This window comes from Rana temporaria, chromosome 9 (genome assembly GCF_905171775.1).
Source record: "Rana temporaria chromosome 9, aRanTem1.1, whole genome shotgun sequence".
Taxonomy (NCBI): domain Eukaryota; kingdom Metazoa; phylum Chordata; class Amphibia; order Anura; family Ranidae; genus Rana; species Rana temporaria.
In genome coordinates, this window is record NC_053497.1 from 132,105,678 (window position 1) to 132,122,351 (window position 16,674).

The 16,674-nt window shown below is 44.5% G+C and overlaps 1 protein-coding gene across 1 annotated transcript in view; it reads right to left on the minus strand.

The window, feature by feature from the left end:
* The window catches only part of LOC120914081 (caM kinase-like vesicle-associated protein), a 123,770-nt gene extending 107,983 nt beyond the window's left edge, over positions 1-15,787 (minus strand). Inside the window, exon 1 of the mRNA XM_040324541.1 lies at positions 15,592-15,787. The gene's annotated coding sequence lies outside the window, so the exon portion shown is untranslated. The remainder of the gene's footprint in view (positions 1-15,591) is intronic.
* Positions 15,788-16,674: the final 887 nt, after the last annotated feature.

Here is a 16,674-nt window from a genome sequence, read left to right on the forward strand (position 1 = left end):
TGTAGTTTGGGGGTGGTAAAACCTTATAGTTAAGATGTGTTTTTACCACCCATGTCCCAACTGCACCCCCTTTAGCTGCAGTGGCCAGGGGTGTACACATCTCGCAGTATGGCTTCCTCACCACCTGATTTAAACCCATGATTGCCATGCATTGCACACGATTGCGACACAGTAGTACAGCAATTAGAGGTTTAAACCAGGTGAGAGGAGGTGCCGCTGTGCCCGGTGATCTTTGACTTCTCCCATGTTGTTCAGGTAGATCTTCACCTCTTTAAATTGGCCTACCCCGGGCATAGAGGATCTACATGACTTTTTGGAGTGCTAGGACCCTGGCCCATGAGTTAAAGAGTTCTGCCTAAAAAACTGCAGCTGCTGACTCTTAAAATAAGAACACTTACCTGTCCAGGGAGCCCACAATGTTTTCACCTGAAGCCGGAATTGCTCGTAATAGCCTGGTTCCCTACTGCACATGCGCGATGTGCGCTGCACGTTCAGCGTGGTCCCTGCTGTCTTCTGGGACCTGTGTGTCTCCTAGAAGACAGCGGGGGGATGGAGGAGGGGCCGGACATGGCATAGATCGCCGCGAATACTGCGGCGATCTTTCACAAGAAGTGGGAGCAAATACTTGTATTAGATGGGTATCTGCCTCCCCCTGAAAAGTGCCAAATGTGACACCGGAGGGGGGGGGGGGGCTAACCAGATAAGCAGAATTTCCATTTTTGGGTGGAACTCTGCTTTAAGAATATCGAAACATACATACGGAAAAGTGACAGTTGTGTATTACATTTGATATCTTTTCCTAATTTTTGAAAAGTGTCTTTATGAAGACAATCCATGGCAGATTACACTGGAACCATATTACTGAAATTGCTCTGATAACTAAGGCACAGATAGTTAAAAATTCAAAAGGACCGTTATTGTCAGAATGGTGTTTTATTTATATTTTTATCTAAATGCCACTATAACGAAGGCACAGAGCGAGTCAATTATTGCTGTTTAAGTCTTTCAGCTAAAGCAGTTACCACGTAGCTCGTCTCCCAGTGTCTTAATGGCCTGTCACTTTCCAGTGCGCTACAAATATCAGGTAGCTGTAGTGCCACTAATTAGCTGATAGTATCGTCTATAACGCGGGTTGCTTAAGTCAGGTTAATTGAGTGAATAGAGCAAGAGATGTCACCGAGCGAGACCCGACTGCTGTGCAAGACTCGTAAAGAGGCACAATGACACCTGAGCATGCAGTGATTTCAGATCACTAACGAAGATGGACTGATGCTAATTAAGGAGTAACTCCAGGTGACAATTAGTCTTTTGGTGAATTCCTCTTTTGTATGTGACGTGATACTTCCCAAAGCTTTTCTGTATCTTAATGTTATGGATACCTTTGCATTGCAGCACCCTGCTTAACCTCTTGACGACCGAGGACGTCCCTGGGACGTCGGATTTGTGCAGTGATATCTGAATGATGCCTGCAGCTACAGGCATCATTCAGATATCGCCGTCTTGGCCGTCTTCAGCCGCCAATTCTGTTCACGATAAGAATAATCAAAGCCGCTTGATCGTTCTTATAGGCAGCGGGAGGGGACGTCCCCCCCTCCCACCGCCATCCGGTGCTTCTCCGGGCTCTCCCGTGCCATCGGGGGCCCGGAGAGCAAATCGGTCGGCGGTGCTGGAAAGCATAGAGATGACTGGTGACCAGATGGTCACCAGTCATCTCTATGACCGTCTGAGGCCCGGGCGTGACGTTATAATGTCACGCCCGATACCCAGAAGTAAACAAAGCCGCAATCGCGGCTGTCGGCATGTGATCGGTGATTTTTTTTCCACCGATTTAATGCTTGTAAGCCTGGAGGAGAGATGTGGGGTCTTATTGACCCCACATCTAGGGTTGCCAACTCATCCCTTTGAAACAGAACACATATTAATTACACAGGTTCTGAGGCTAATTTAATGCAAATAAGGCACCAAGTGAGTTTAATTACCTCCTTAATCAGCCACAGAACCTGTGTAATTAATATGTGTTCTGTTTTAAAGGGATGAGTTGGCAACCCTACCCACATCCCTTCATAACCGCTTAACGACCACCGCATGTATATGTACGTCCACAGAATGGCACGTACAGGCATATGGGCGTACATGTAAAAAAATCGCTGATCGCCGCTGATTAGTCGTAAAAAAAAAAAAAATAATAATAAAACTATCCCCTATTTTGTAAACGCTATAAATTTTGCGCAAACCAATCGATAAAAGCTTATTGCGATTTTTTTACCAAAAATAGGTAGAAGAATACATATCGGCCTAAACTAAGGAAAAAAATATTTTTATATATCTTTTTGGGGGATATTTATTATAGCAAAAAGTAAAAAATATTGATTTTTTTTCAAAATTGTCGCTCTATTTTTGTTTATAGCGCAAAAAAATAAAAACTGCAGAGATGATCAAATACCACCAAAAGAAAGCTCTATTTGTGGGGAAAAAAAGGACGTCAATTTTGTTTGGGAGCCACGTCGCACGACCGCGCAATTGTCTGTTAAAGCGACGCAGTGCCGAATTGTAAAAACGCCTTTGGGCATTTAGCAGCATATTGGTCTGGGGCTTAAGTGGATAAAGAGGACCTGTCACACTGATTCCTATTACAAGGGATGTTTACATTCATTTGTAATAGGAATAAAAGTGATTAAAAAAAAAATGTAAAAAAAAGTGTAAAAATAAAAAGAATTAAGTAAAATAAAAATAAAATTTTATTTATTTTTTTTTCAAAATGCCCCTGTCCCCGTTATCTCGCGCGCAGAAGCGAATACGCATGCAGGTCCAGCCCACATATGTAAACGCAGTTTAAACACCACATGTGAGGTATCGTTGCACGCGTTAGAGCGAGAGCAAAATTCTAGCACTAGACCTCCTCTGTAACTCGAAAATAGTAACCTGTAAAAAATGTTAAAGCGTCACCTATGGAAATTTTTAAGTACCGAAGTTTGGCGCCATTCCATGAGTGTGCACAATTTTAAAGCATGACATGTTGGGTATCTATTTACTCCGCGTAACATCATCTTTCACATTATACAAAAAAATTGGGCTAACTTTACGGTTTTGTTATTTTTTAATTCATGAAACAGTTTTTTTTCCCAAAAAAAAGGCAATTGAAAAATTATTGCGCAAATACCGTGCGAGAAAAAAAGTTGCAATGACCGCCATTTTATTCCCTAGGGTGTCTGCTAAAAAAAATTTATAATGTTTGGGGGTTCTGATTAATTTTCTAGCAAAAACATTTTGATTTTTACATGAAGGAGAGAAGTGCCAAAATTGGCCCGGTTGTAAAGTGGTTAAACTGACTTGCACCGAAATGCATGGCCCATAAAGAGAGCCAGTCACAAATGATCGTTGTAGGATTTTGAATGTCTAGCTTGAAGGTAAATCCGTCACAAACCTGGTCAATTCAAACTGAGCATATGATGAAAAAAATACATAAGCAGAGGTGACCTTCAGTGAAAACCGCTTTTCAGAACGATTAGCAGATCCAGAGATATAAACAGCTAAAGTCACATGCTTATCCTGAATATTCCTGGAAAAGTTGAACCTGGCCCTGATTCCTCTTCTCTGGGTCAACCTTTTGGCCCTCCAGTGTGATTGTTAGACTACATGACCAATAAGGAAGGATAACACCTAATACGATTATTAGAACACATGATCAATAAGGAAGGATAACACCTAATAAGATTGTTAGACTACATGATCAATAAGGAAGGGTAACACCTAATACGATAATTAGACTACATGATCAATAAGGAAGGTTAACACCTAATACGATTATTAGACTACATGATCAATAAGAAGGGTAACACCTAATACGATTATTAGACTACATGATCAATATGGAAGGGTAACACCAGGGCTCGAGTCCTGCGGGAACGACGTCCCTGCACTTTTTTCACAGCAGGAACGCCGTTCCCTTTGCAGGACTAGCGCAGCCTCGAGCAGCCGAGCCGGTCAAGCCGATCCTTCACTAAGCGGCGATGCTGGGAGGACTCGAGTCACTGTCAGGGGCAGGCGAACTGAGCAGACTCGGAGCTCCTTCTCCAGGCTCCGACCTCACCTGCCACCTGTCCTTAAGTACGCGGCCGGTTGCGTGTGAAAATACAATACAAATACATTACATCACTTCCAAATTTTTATTTTGTCATACTAGAACTTCCGTACTTTAATAACCTATTTATTTGTGATATGAAGATTAGCGTGCAAAAAACAAAAGAGACGATCATTTGTATTGTGTGTACTAGGCTTAAGACTACATGTCCAATAAGGAGGGGTAATACCTAATAGGATGGTTTTTCTACATGACCCATAAGGAAGGGTAACACATAACATGATGATTAGACTACATGATGAATAAAGTGGGATAACATCTAATGTAAGGATTACTCTACTAGATTTATAACGAGGAGGAACACCTAATATAAGGATTACTCTACTAGCTCTATAAGGAGGAGGAACACCTAATATAAGGATTACTCTACTAGATCTATAAGGAGGGGGAACACCTAATATAAGGATTACTCTACTAGATCTATAAGGAGGGGGGACATCTAATATGATGATTACACTACATGATCAATAAAGAAGGGGAATGCCTAATGTGAGGATTAGACTACGTGATCAATAAGGAGGGGTAACACCTAATAGTTAGACTACTTGATCAATAAACAGGGGTGACACCTAATGTGAGGATTAGGCCGGGTTCACACTGGTACGACGCGACAGTCGTACTACTTTGGAACCCGACTTTGCCGTGCGACTTGAAGTCCGAAATGCTTTCGACTTCAATGAACAGGGATCCGACTCCGATCCCCGACAATACCAGGCACTGTGTCTGGTATGAATCTTTAGGGGGAACTCCACACCAAATAAAAAAAAGGCATGGGGGTCCCCCCAAAGTCCATACCAGACCCTTATCCGAGCACACAGCCTGGCCGGTCAAGAAAGGGGGTGGGGACATGCGAGTGCCCCCCCCTCCTGAACCGTACCAGGCCGCATGCCCTCAACATGGGGGGTGGGTGCTTTAAAGTGGGGGCGCACTGCGCCCCCCCCCCCACTCCAAAGTGCCTTGCCCCCATGTTGATGGGGACAAGGGCCTCATCCCCACAACCCTTGCCCGGTGGTTGTGGGGGTCTGCGGGCAGGAGGCTTATCGGAATCTGTGAGCCCCTGTAAATAAGGGGGCCCCCAGATCCCGGCCCCCCCCCACCCTATGTGAATTAGTATGGGGTAACACCTAATACAATGACTGGACTGTATGACCAATAAGGAGACACCTGATGTCTTTTTTTTTAAAGAAGACCAGTAAGTATCTCTCCATAAGAGAAGCTCTTTGGATTAGCGTTAGCATAATGAATAAGTTGTGCAGGTGTACTCAACCAGGGCCGATCCTAGGCAGGGTGCACAGGGTGCACTGCACCCAGGCGCCTGCAGAGGTGGGGGGGCGCCGAACATCTAACAGACCCTCTAACAGAAGCCCTCTCTGTGTCCATCAGAGAGGCCCCCTCCAGGTCCCAATAAAGTACTCTGCTTCTCTTCCTGTATTTTGGTTATTGTTAAGAGATCATGTAAGGATCCCAGTTTAAGGAAGACTTCGTGGGGGAGCATCTCTGTGGTTGAGTCATTGCCATAGAAACATTTGTAATGGGGAGGAGTTAGTAAAATGACCATGCCCATGTGGGGGCAGCAGAAATATTTCTGCACCCAGGCGCCTGTGACCCGACGATCGGCCCTGTACTCAACCTAACATAAATATAATTTCTAGGTGGAGTGACCCTTTAATAATACAATCAGATGGTTTACAGGAATGAGACCTGGCTGCTGTTCGCGGAATGCAGATATTCTGCCCGCTTATCATATGACACTGATAAATTCTTGCCTGAGATGCCCTCCAGGAAAGTGATTATTAAAGCTCTGTTTGATATCCGTTAAGATAAATTAGGCGCTGAGTATAATCTTACTCATCCAGTCTCTCTTATTAGTCTCGCAATCAATCATAAGTTGCTAAAGAAACCTTTTAGAGGCAATTTGTATTGATCAGAAGAGAAGCTTAAGCCGACCACTCTAGAAGGGAGATGGTTCAGTCTCTTTCGGAGAATAAAGTGCATATAACCAAACATTACACATTTTCTAAAAGCAGACACCCTGGTGAATAAAATGGTGATAGTTTCCATTTTTTAAGTCACACAATATTAATACAAGAGGTTTATCAAGCACAAACATTTCAGTAAAAAAAAGTTAAAACGTAATACATTTCCCAATTTTTTTGTAAAATATAAAAGAAGAAAAAGTTGTGGTAAGGACATAGATTTCCAAAATGCCAAGCTTTAGATTGCGTGTGCCAGTAAAAAGGTGACACACTTCAGTACTTCAGTCATTTTTCATAGGAGATGATTTAAAAGCCCCTACAGGTTATCAGTTTAGACCAGGGGTGCCCAACCTTTTGAAGAGCAAGGGCCACTTAACCACTTAAGACTCGGACCAAAATACAAGTAAAGGACCCGGACAGTTTTTGCGATTCGGCACTGCGTCGCTTTAACTGACAATTGCGCGGTCGTGCGACGTGGCTCCCAAACAGAATTGGCGTCCTTTTTTTCCCACAAATAGAGCTTTCTTTTGGTGGTATTTGGTCACCTCTGCGTTTTTTATTTTTTGCGCTATAAGCAAAAATAGAGCGACAATTTTGAAAAAAAATCAATATGTTTTACTTTTTGCTATAATAAATATCCCCAAAAATACTGTATATAAACTAAAAAACTTTTTTTCCCCTCAGTTTAGACCGATACGTATTATTCTACATATTTTTGGTAAAAAAAAAAAATCGCAATAAGCGTTTATTTATTGGTTTGCGCAAAATTTATAGCGTTTACAAAATAGGGGAAAGTTTTATGGCATTTTTTTTTTTTTACTAGTAATGGCGGCGATCAGCGTTTTTTTTTCGTGACTGCGACATTATGACGGACACATTTGACACATTTTTGGGACTACTGTCATTTTCACAGTGAAAAGTGCTATAAAAATGCACTGATTACTGTGAAAATGACAATGGCAGTAAATGGGTTAACCACTAGGGGGCGTTAACGGGTTACGTGTGTACTAATGTGTTTTTTCTAACTGTAGGGGGGCGTGCCTGGACGTGTGACGTCACTGATCGTCGTTCACTATATCAGGGAACAGACAATCAGTGACAGGCCACAGAGAAGAACAGGGAAGGTTCCCATCCGGGTCCGTCCGGGTCTGGCGGGCGCGGTCACGGAGCTTCGGACCGGGTCGTGAGCGCGCTGGCGGCGGCGCGCTTGCGACCCATGGCTGGGCTCTTAAAGGGGACGTATATATATATGTCCATGTGCCCAGCCGTGCCATTCTGTCTACGTATATTGCCGTGCGGCGGTCCTTAAGAGGTTAAACGGCCAAATGGGCTCTTTATCCCCTTTATATGTCACGCCCGGGCCCCGGATGCAAACAAAGATGGAATCGCGGCTGTCAGCATGAGATCGTGAATTTTGTTTTCCCGATCTCATGCTTTCCAGCCTGGAGGAGAGATGTGGGGTCTTATTCACCCCGCATCTCTCCATAAAGAGGAAGTGTCACTAACAATTCCTATTACAAATGTTTACATCCCTTGTAATAGGAATAAAAGTGGTAAAAAAAAAAAGTAAAATAATATATATTTTTTAAAACGCCCCTGTCCCCGGTAGCTCGCGCTCAGAAGCAAACACACACGTAACTCCCGCCCACATATGTAAACGCTGTGAAAACCACACATGCGAGGTATCGCCGTGTGCGTTAGAGCGCAAGCAACATTTCTAGCACTAGATCTCCTCTGTAACTCTAAACTGGTAACCTGTAAAAAAAAAAAAAAAAGCGTCGCCTATGGAGATTTTTAAGTACCAAAGTTTGGCGCCATTCCCTGAGTGTGTGCAATTTTAAAGCGAGACATGTTAGGTATCTATTTACTCAGCGTAACATCATCCTCCACATTATACAAAAAATTGGGCTAACTTTGCTTTTTTGTTATTTTTTAATTTGTGAAACAGTTTTTTTTCCCAAAAAAAGGCGTTTGAAAAATGATTGCGCAAATATCAAAAAAAAATCCTGTGCAGTGTAACAGTGCCTGCACTGCACGAGTTAACCAATGGTTTTGTTCTAGGAGAGAGGACAGCGGAGATATAATTACTTGATCCGCCAATTCTCTGAAGACTGGTCCGGCACCACCGCGTTCCAGTGGTCTTAAAAATAGACTGTTCCTGATGTCAGCACGCTCCATAGACAAGAACAGTCCACCGCTAGACCATGGGGGAGTGCGATTTTCTGGAGGATCGGCGGATTAGGTGAGTATAAACTTTGGCTTACCCCTAGAAAAAACAAGCATTTGACCCCCATGCAGTGTGAGCCCAGCTTCGTAAGTCGGTCGTTCGTAAGTCGGGGACCCCCAGTATTTGGAAAACTTCCTTTAATGACCGTTGTTCTTTGATCCCTTGTTGTCTTAATATGCTCCTCCCCTTCAGCGACACCACTTCCACCCATTACCAGACCCTACCCTCCCTTTTTAGTTGCCCACCCTATCATGTGCCTGACCTGCCTTGTTATTGCATTGGAATACTTAAAGCTAAACTCTAGGCTTCGAGACCCCCCCCTCCCACTTGTCCATGGATTAATGCCGCGTACACAGGATCGGAATTTCCGATGAAAAAAGTCAGATGGACTTTTTCATCGGAAATTCCCATCGTGTGTGGGCCCCATCGGACTTTATTCCATCGGTGTTTAGAAAAAGAACATGTTTTATTTTTTTCCGATGGAAAAAAAAAACGATAGGAAAATCGTCTGTGTGCAACTCCAACGGAGAAAAAACCCACGCATGCTCAGAATCAAGTCGACGCATGCTCGGAAGCATTAAACTTAATTTTTCTTGGCTCGTCGTAGTGTTTTACGTCACCTCGTTTTGGACGTTCGGAATTTGGTCTGACAGTGTGTGCGGAATTCCGACAAAAAATTCCATCGGATTTTAGGCTATCGGAAATTCCAATTGTGTGTACAGGGCATAAGGTGACCAGACTTTTCAAATATTTTTTTTTTTTACTAGTAATGGCGGCAATCAGCGACTCCTAGCGGGACTGCTATTATGCGGTGGACAAATGAGACACTTTGTGGGAACCAGTGACACTAATACAGTGGTCAGTGCTAAAAATATGCACTGTCACTGTACTAATGACGCTGGCTGGGAAGGGGATAACATCTAGGGCAATCAAAGGGTTAAATGTGTGCCTAACGAGTGTTTTCTCACTGTGGGGGGGGGGGGGGTGCTTTTAATAAGAGAAGGCATAGATCCCTGTACCTGCTTTGCAGGAACACAGGATCAATGTCTTCCATACTGACAGAACGTCAAACTGCCTTGTTTACATAGGCAGACCACCGTTCTGCCTGTGTACATAATGAACAGAGGGTACCGGTGGTCATCAATTCCGCTGGACCCGCTGATTGGCTCCCATACCCAGAAATGCAGGATCACGTATATACGTGATCCTACGCAGCACGACTGCCCCGTAGCAGTAAATCTGCTATGATAATGATAACTCACAAGGATTTAAGCCAAGGCAGAAGAACATGCGAGCGGAGCTGAATGGGCATGCACCTGAAACTGAAAAAATAGTCATTCCTCCCCGACCAGCACATGATCATCAGAAAGGGGGACAGATAATGGAAAAAAATACACCTCCCTAAGCTAGTAGGAGCGGCGTAGCGGGGATATGCAATTCAGATTTTTTTTTTTATTCTGCACTGAGTCTGACTGTCTTTGACATTGCCCCAGCTTCTGTTGAAATCCAATCCGGGGACAGACTTGGTCCGGGGACGGAGTCCTCAATCCGGGGACTGTCCCCGGAAACCAGGGACATCTGGTCACCCTACCATGGATGCCACACCCCATGTAAGTAACGTTTTTTTCTGAATGATTACCTATTCCATATAGGGTAGATTCACATAGAAGATACGACGGCGTATCTCCAGATACGCCGTCGTATCTCTGAGTGTGCGGGGTCGTACCTATGCGCCTGATTCAGTGTCTTAGGCTGCATATTTACGCTGGCCGCTAGGTGGCGCTTCCGTATATTTACGCGAGGATGCGCACTGGATTTTTTTCACGAACGGCGCATGCAAATACGCAGGGTCACAGTTAATACACATAAAACACGCCCACATCATCCACATTTGAATTAGGCGAGCTTACGCCGACACAGATACGTTACGCTGCCGTAACTAAGGGCGCAAGTTGTTTCTGAATACAGAACTTGCGCCCTAAATTACAGCGGCGTAACGTATCTGAGATACATTATGCCGGGCGGAAAGATAGACCATTCTATCTGAATCTAGCCCTTTGTGTTCAAGTTAGTCATGTGATGAGCTGGGTCATATTTTTCTTTAGATCTTCTACACTGTGAGTGCAGGATGCCATCCATGGTGACACCGCCTCCAGGGTAGGAACCATGATGCCCTGTACTCACAGTATTTCCTCAGTTTTCTGGGCAGTGTCACTGGGCTTTATTCAACCTGGAAGACTGAGGACATCTTGTGGCAAAATAGCATCACAGCAGGAGAGAGCACCAGGTGGGATGGTGACTACTGTAGTCTGAGCTGCTTTTTTTTTATTACTCATGGGGCAGCATTAAAAAAATATTTGGCCCAGAGATGGGTTTTATATTTTTAAAAATAACTTTGCCAATAGTGCAGTTATAATTATTTAATACTTGTGGATCTGTAAGGAACAGGGCTTATAAATCAGTACTTCTGCCTTGCAGCACTCAGGTACTTGGTTCAAATCCCTGCCAGGACACTATCTGCATGGAGTTTGCATGCTCTTCCTGTTCTTGTGTGGGTTTCCTCTGGGTACTACAGTTTCCTCCAACACGCCACAGACATGCTGGTAGGTTATTTAGCTGCTGTCTAACGTGACGCTAGTATGTGTATGAAGGCATGTGATTTAGGGTCCTTAGATTGTAAGCTTCTTGAGGCAGGAACTCTGGTGTCAATGTACAATGTGTAAATGGTTGGCATTATATAAATACCTGTAATAATAATATTAATATGAACAGTGTCACAGAACTCCTTCTTCCAGGGAAGATTATGGAAACAAATATGCAAGTATTTGACCTATTTTACGGAATCGCAGGAATGGAAACACAAACAAGAAGAGCTTTTCTGTATCCTGAGTAGAAAACTGATCACACGCTATCTCTTCTTACAATTATCGTGGAGTATTTTCATGCACAATTTTCATACAAGGCCCTACAAATAAAGATACAATTCAGTGGAAACTACACATAAATGAATGTAAGATTGTCCCACACACGTGAAGGTTCTGAATGCACAACCCTAATGAATTTTGTGGTACAATTACACCATACACAATACAATCTACTTAGAGCAAATGAAAAGGTCCCCAGATTTTCCTGTCTCGGCCCCATAACCTCATTCAGTTTTTAGGATGAGATTGGATGTGAGGTGGCGCCACACAAATGGAGATTTTTGTATCATTTTTCCTGAATTTGTGGTTTGTGTGGCCAGAGTATTATCTAATCCACACGATTCCAGAATCGGCTGTACAGTGTCCACCAAGGCTGGATAGACAAACTGCAGAGCATTGTCTACAAACTGCAGAACATTGTGGGCCAGATTCACGTAGAATCGCGGCGGCGTAACGTATCCTAGATACGTTACACCGCCGCAATTTTTCATCGCAAACGCCTGATTCACCAAGCACTTGCGATGAAAACTACGTCGGCGGCCTCCGGCGCAAGCCGGGCCAATTTAAATGGGTGTGTACCATTTAAATTAGGCACGCTCCCGCGCCGGACCTACTGCGCATGCTCCGTTTCTTAACTCCCGCCGTGCTTTGCGCGCCGTGACGTAATTTTTTTGAACGGCAACGCGCGTAGCGTACTTCCGTATTCCCGGACGGCTTACGCAAACGACGTTAAATTTTGAATTTCGACGCGGGAACGACGGCCATACTTTAGACAGCAATACACTTGCTGACTAAAGTTAGGGCACCAAAAAAAAACGACTAACTTTGCGGCGGGAAACTAGACTAGCGGCGACGTAGCGAACGCGAAAATCCATCGTGGATCCGCCGTAACTCCTAATTTGCATACCCGACGCTGGTTTACGACGCAAACTCCCCCCAGCGGCGGCCGCGGTACTGCATCCTAAGATCCGACAGTGTAAAACAATTACACATGTCGGATCTTATGGATATCTATGCGTAACTGATTCTATGAATCAGTCGCATAGATAGAAACAGAGATACGACGGCGCATCAGGAGAAACGCCGTTGTATCTCATTTGTGAATCTGGCCCTTTATTTCTATCATGGTTTGGCTTCAGAACAGGCAATTATTACAGATCCAGAACCCGCAAAACAATATCATCTGTGCTGGAGGCCAGCACAGCATCATTCGTCTATTGGGAATGCACAAGCTATTATGTTATGAGTAGGTACAAGGTTTGTAGAGCATTACCTAACAGATGCAGAACATTACCCAACATTTGGGGGCTCATAGACCTGTCACATATTTCTCCACTATTGTGAATCAATACTGAGATCCAATATTCACCCAGGTGCGGCAGAGCATTACCATGAAGTCTGGATCCAGTCCTGGATTCAGGGACTCCAGAGTCTTTCACAGCTGGTCTATATTTAACATTAGCATCTTCTCACTAATGTGAAGGCAGCTAGCCAAGAGGGGTGAAAGTCTGAAAAGCATTATTCAGTGAATGGATCCCTGGCATGTAGAGTGTTATATACCTAGATTGGAAGCAGAACATCATCTACCCAGACTAGAACCTGCAGAGTATTATCTGTCTAGACTTGGAGCAGATCCTTTAGAGAATTATCTAGAGGACTGAAACATTAGTCTGGAACCAGAACATTTAAAGCATTCTCTACCTAGTCTGGGACCAGAACCTGCAGAGCATCATCTATCTAGACTGTAAACCAGATCCTGCAGAGCTTCATCTACTTAGTCTGGAGCAGAACATGCAAAGCTTCATCTGGAAGCAGATCCTTCAGAGCATTATCTAGCTGGACAAGAACCATAACCTGCAGAGCATTATCTACATAGTCTGGAACCAGAACATTTAAAGACTGATCGGTATAGAATGGAGCTATAACCCGCACAGCATCATCTATCTAAACAAACCAGACCTGTAAGCACCATCTATCAAAACCTGTCATGATCTTCTTAGTCTGTAGCAGAACCTGCAGAGCTTTATCTACCTAGACTGAAAGCAGAAACTGTAGAGTATCATCTGTCTTGAATAGAACCAGAACATGTGGATCATCTACCCTACACAAAAACAAGAACCTGCAGATAATCTTTCACCTGGACTGCAACCATAACCTTCAGAACTTCATATACCTAATTTAGGACTAGACCCTGCAGAGTATTATCTATCTATCCTGGACCAGAACCTGCACAGTACCATGTAATGTGACTAAACTGGAACAGAACCTGTAGAGCATCATCTAATCAGACTGGAGGAAAACATGCAGAACATTTTCTACTTAGACTGGAACAGAACCTGTAGAGCATGGGTACTCAATCTGTGGCACTCCAGCTGTTGCGGAACTACAAGGACCATGAGGCCTTGCAAACCACTGACTGTTACAAGCATGACTCCCAAATGTAGAGGCATGATGGGACTTATAGTGCTGGAGGGCCACAGGTTGAGCACCCATTCTGTAGAGCATTCATCTACTATACTAAAAAAGAACCTGCAGAGTATTATCTATATAGACTGGAACCAAATCTACAGAGCATCCTCTGTCTAGACTGAAACAGAACCTGCATAGCATTATCTACATAGACTGGAACAGAACCTGCAGAGCATCATATAACTAGACTGAAACAGAACCTGCAGAGCATTATCTACTTAGACTGGAACAGAACCTGAAAATAATCATCTACATAGACTGGAACAGAACCTGCAGAGGATTATCTACTTAGACTGGAACAGAACCTGCAAATAATCATCTACATAGACTGGAACAGAACCTGCAGAGCATTTTCTACTTAGACTGGAACAGAACCTGAAAATAATCATCTACATAGACTGGAACAGAACCTGCAGAGCATTATCTACTTAGACTGGAACAGAACCTGCAGAGCATTATCTACTTAGACTGGAACAGAACCTGCAGAGCATTAGCTACTTAGACTGGAACAAAACAGGCAGAGCATCATCTACCTAGCTTGGAACCAGTGCCTGCAGAGCAGCATACACCTGCACAAAGCAGAACATTAGCCAACTAGACTGGGATAGAACCTGCAAACATCATCTAACTAGACTGGGATAGAACCTGCAAACATCATCTAACTAGACTGGGATAGAACCTGCAAACATCATCTAACTAGACCGGAGCAGAGCCTAGAATATCACCTAACTAGACTGGAGCAGAGCCTAGAATATCACCAAACTAGACTGGAGCAGAGCCTAGAATATCACCTAACTAGACTGGAGCAGATCCTACAAAGCATTATCTACTTAGACTGGAACAGAACCTAAAACAAATCATCTACATAGACTGGAACAGAACCTGGAAAGAATCATCTACATAGACTGGAACAGAACCTGCAGAGCATTATGTACTTGGTCTGGAGCAAAACTGGCAGAGCATCATCTACCTAGCTTGGAACCAGTACATGCAGAGCGGCATCCACCTGCACAGAAGCAGAACCTACAGAACATTAGCCAACTAGACTGGGATAGAACCTACAAATATCATCTAACTAGACTGGAGCAAAGCCTGCAGAACATTAGCCACCTAGACTGGGATAGAACCTACAAACATCATCTTACTAGACTGGAGCAGAGTCTGCAGAGCATTTTCTATTTAGACTGGAACAGAACATGCAAAGTGTCAGCTTCTTGGACTGAACCTGCAGAGCAGCATCTGTTTAGACCTTGCAGATCATTTCCCCATAGTAAGTACAGAGCAGTTATCTAGCTTCTAGCAAAGATCAGAACCCGCTACTCACTCACAGAGGATCCAGAACTTTCAGATCCAAAAGCAGTTTCCACCTAGGATGTGCGTACAGAGTCTGAATGATCTGCAGCTGCACATCATCTCCTGCATGTGTTAGCAGCTGACACCATCCACCTACTTCGCATTGCAAACTTGTGGCTGATCTAGGACATTAGAACACAATTCTCCTGCTGTTCCTGATCTAGGACATTAGAACACAATTATGTTGCTGTGGCTGATCTAGGACATTAGAACACCTTTCCTCTATTCAGGCTGAGAACATGAAGAACATTCCTACAGATCCAGAGGCTTCATTTACAGATTCCAGACCCAGCAGAGCCTCAGTCACCAGTGTTGGCTCCACCACCTGTAGGGCATGATCTGGGCACGTTGACATACAACCTGCTGGGGACTGTGCAGGACATAAAGTAAGTGGACCCAGAACCCATCCCTGCTGGTCCCATGGACCCAAGTCATCACTTGTGAGTGGATCAGAGCCAACCCTCCAGGTAGGAAAGAGTTTGGAGTGACAGTCTGACCTACCTGAGCCCGGGTCCTGGCAGCTGAAGATGCCAGCCTGGTGGGTGGTAGAGGGTGAGGCAAAGGTCAGGGTGGGCACAGGTGTCAGAGAAGAAGATGAGGGCACAGCTACATCTTAGGAAGGAAGAGGAGAATCCAGGAGGTGCTGAAAAGTGTGATACTGAATGGAAGGGAGAGGGAGAGGTGAGGGGCAGGCAGGAGGGAGGAGAGTGAGAGAATGCGTATACTCGGCTGCCCCCCCACCCGATACAGCGCCTGCTGTACCCTCCTCTCCCCACAGAGCGGCAGCACTGAGCCGCCACGGATGCCAAGCAGAGCGCTGCCACATGTCTATGCTGGGCAGTGTATGTTCCGCAATGGGGTGATCATCATGGTTATGTGATGGGCTCTGGAAGCGAAGGGGTTAATCAGCTGTGCAGCGGAGTAAAGGGATTCCACCCTGGGCTGAGCTGGGATTGGGGAGGAGAGATGTTCTGCTGGATTCTGCCAGGAGAGGAGTCTGTAAGATCTAGAGCTGGGCTGCAAAGAGTTAAGGTGTGCTGGGCACTGGGGAGGAAACATTGCTGTCCTGGATTCTTGTAGAAGAGAGTTAGGTATTAATGTCACAGTCCTGGCAGGTGAGGGGTTAAAGTAGTGCTGAATCCTGGGAGATTTGAGGAGTTTAGCAGTGCTGTGTTGGATCTGGCAAAGGAAGGGTAACTATGCTGTACTGGATCCTGGCAGAGGAAGGGTTAAATCCTGCTAAACTGGATCCTGGCAGGTGAGGGGTTAAAGTATGCTATAATGGATCCTGACAGGTAAGGGGCTAAATCATGCTGGGATGGATCCTGGTAGGTGAGGGGTTAAATCATGCTGGGATAGATCTTGGCAGATGAGGGGTTAAAATCGTGCTGTGATGGATCCTGGCAGGTGAGAGGTTAAAGTATGCTATAATGGATCCTGACAGTTAAGTGGTTAAATCATGCTGGGATGAATCCTGGCAGGTGAGGGGTTTAATCATGCTGGGCTGGATCCCAGCAGGTGAGGGGTTAAATCATGCTGTGCTGGATCCTGGCAGGTGAGGGGTTAAAGTATGCTATAATGGAT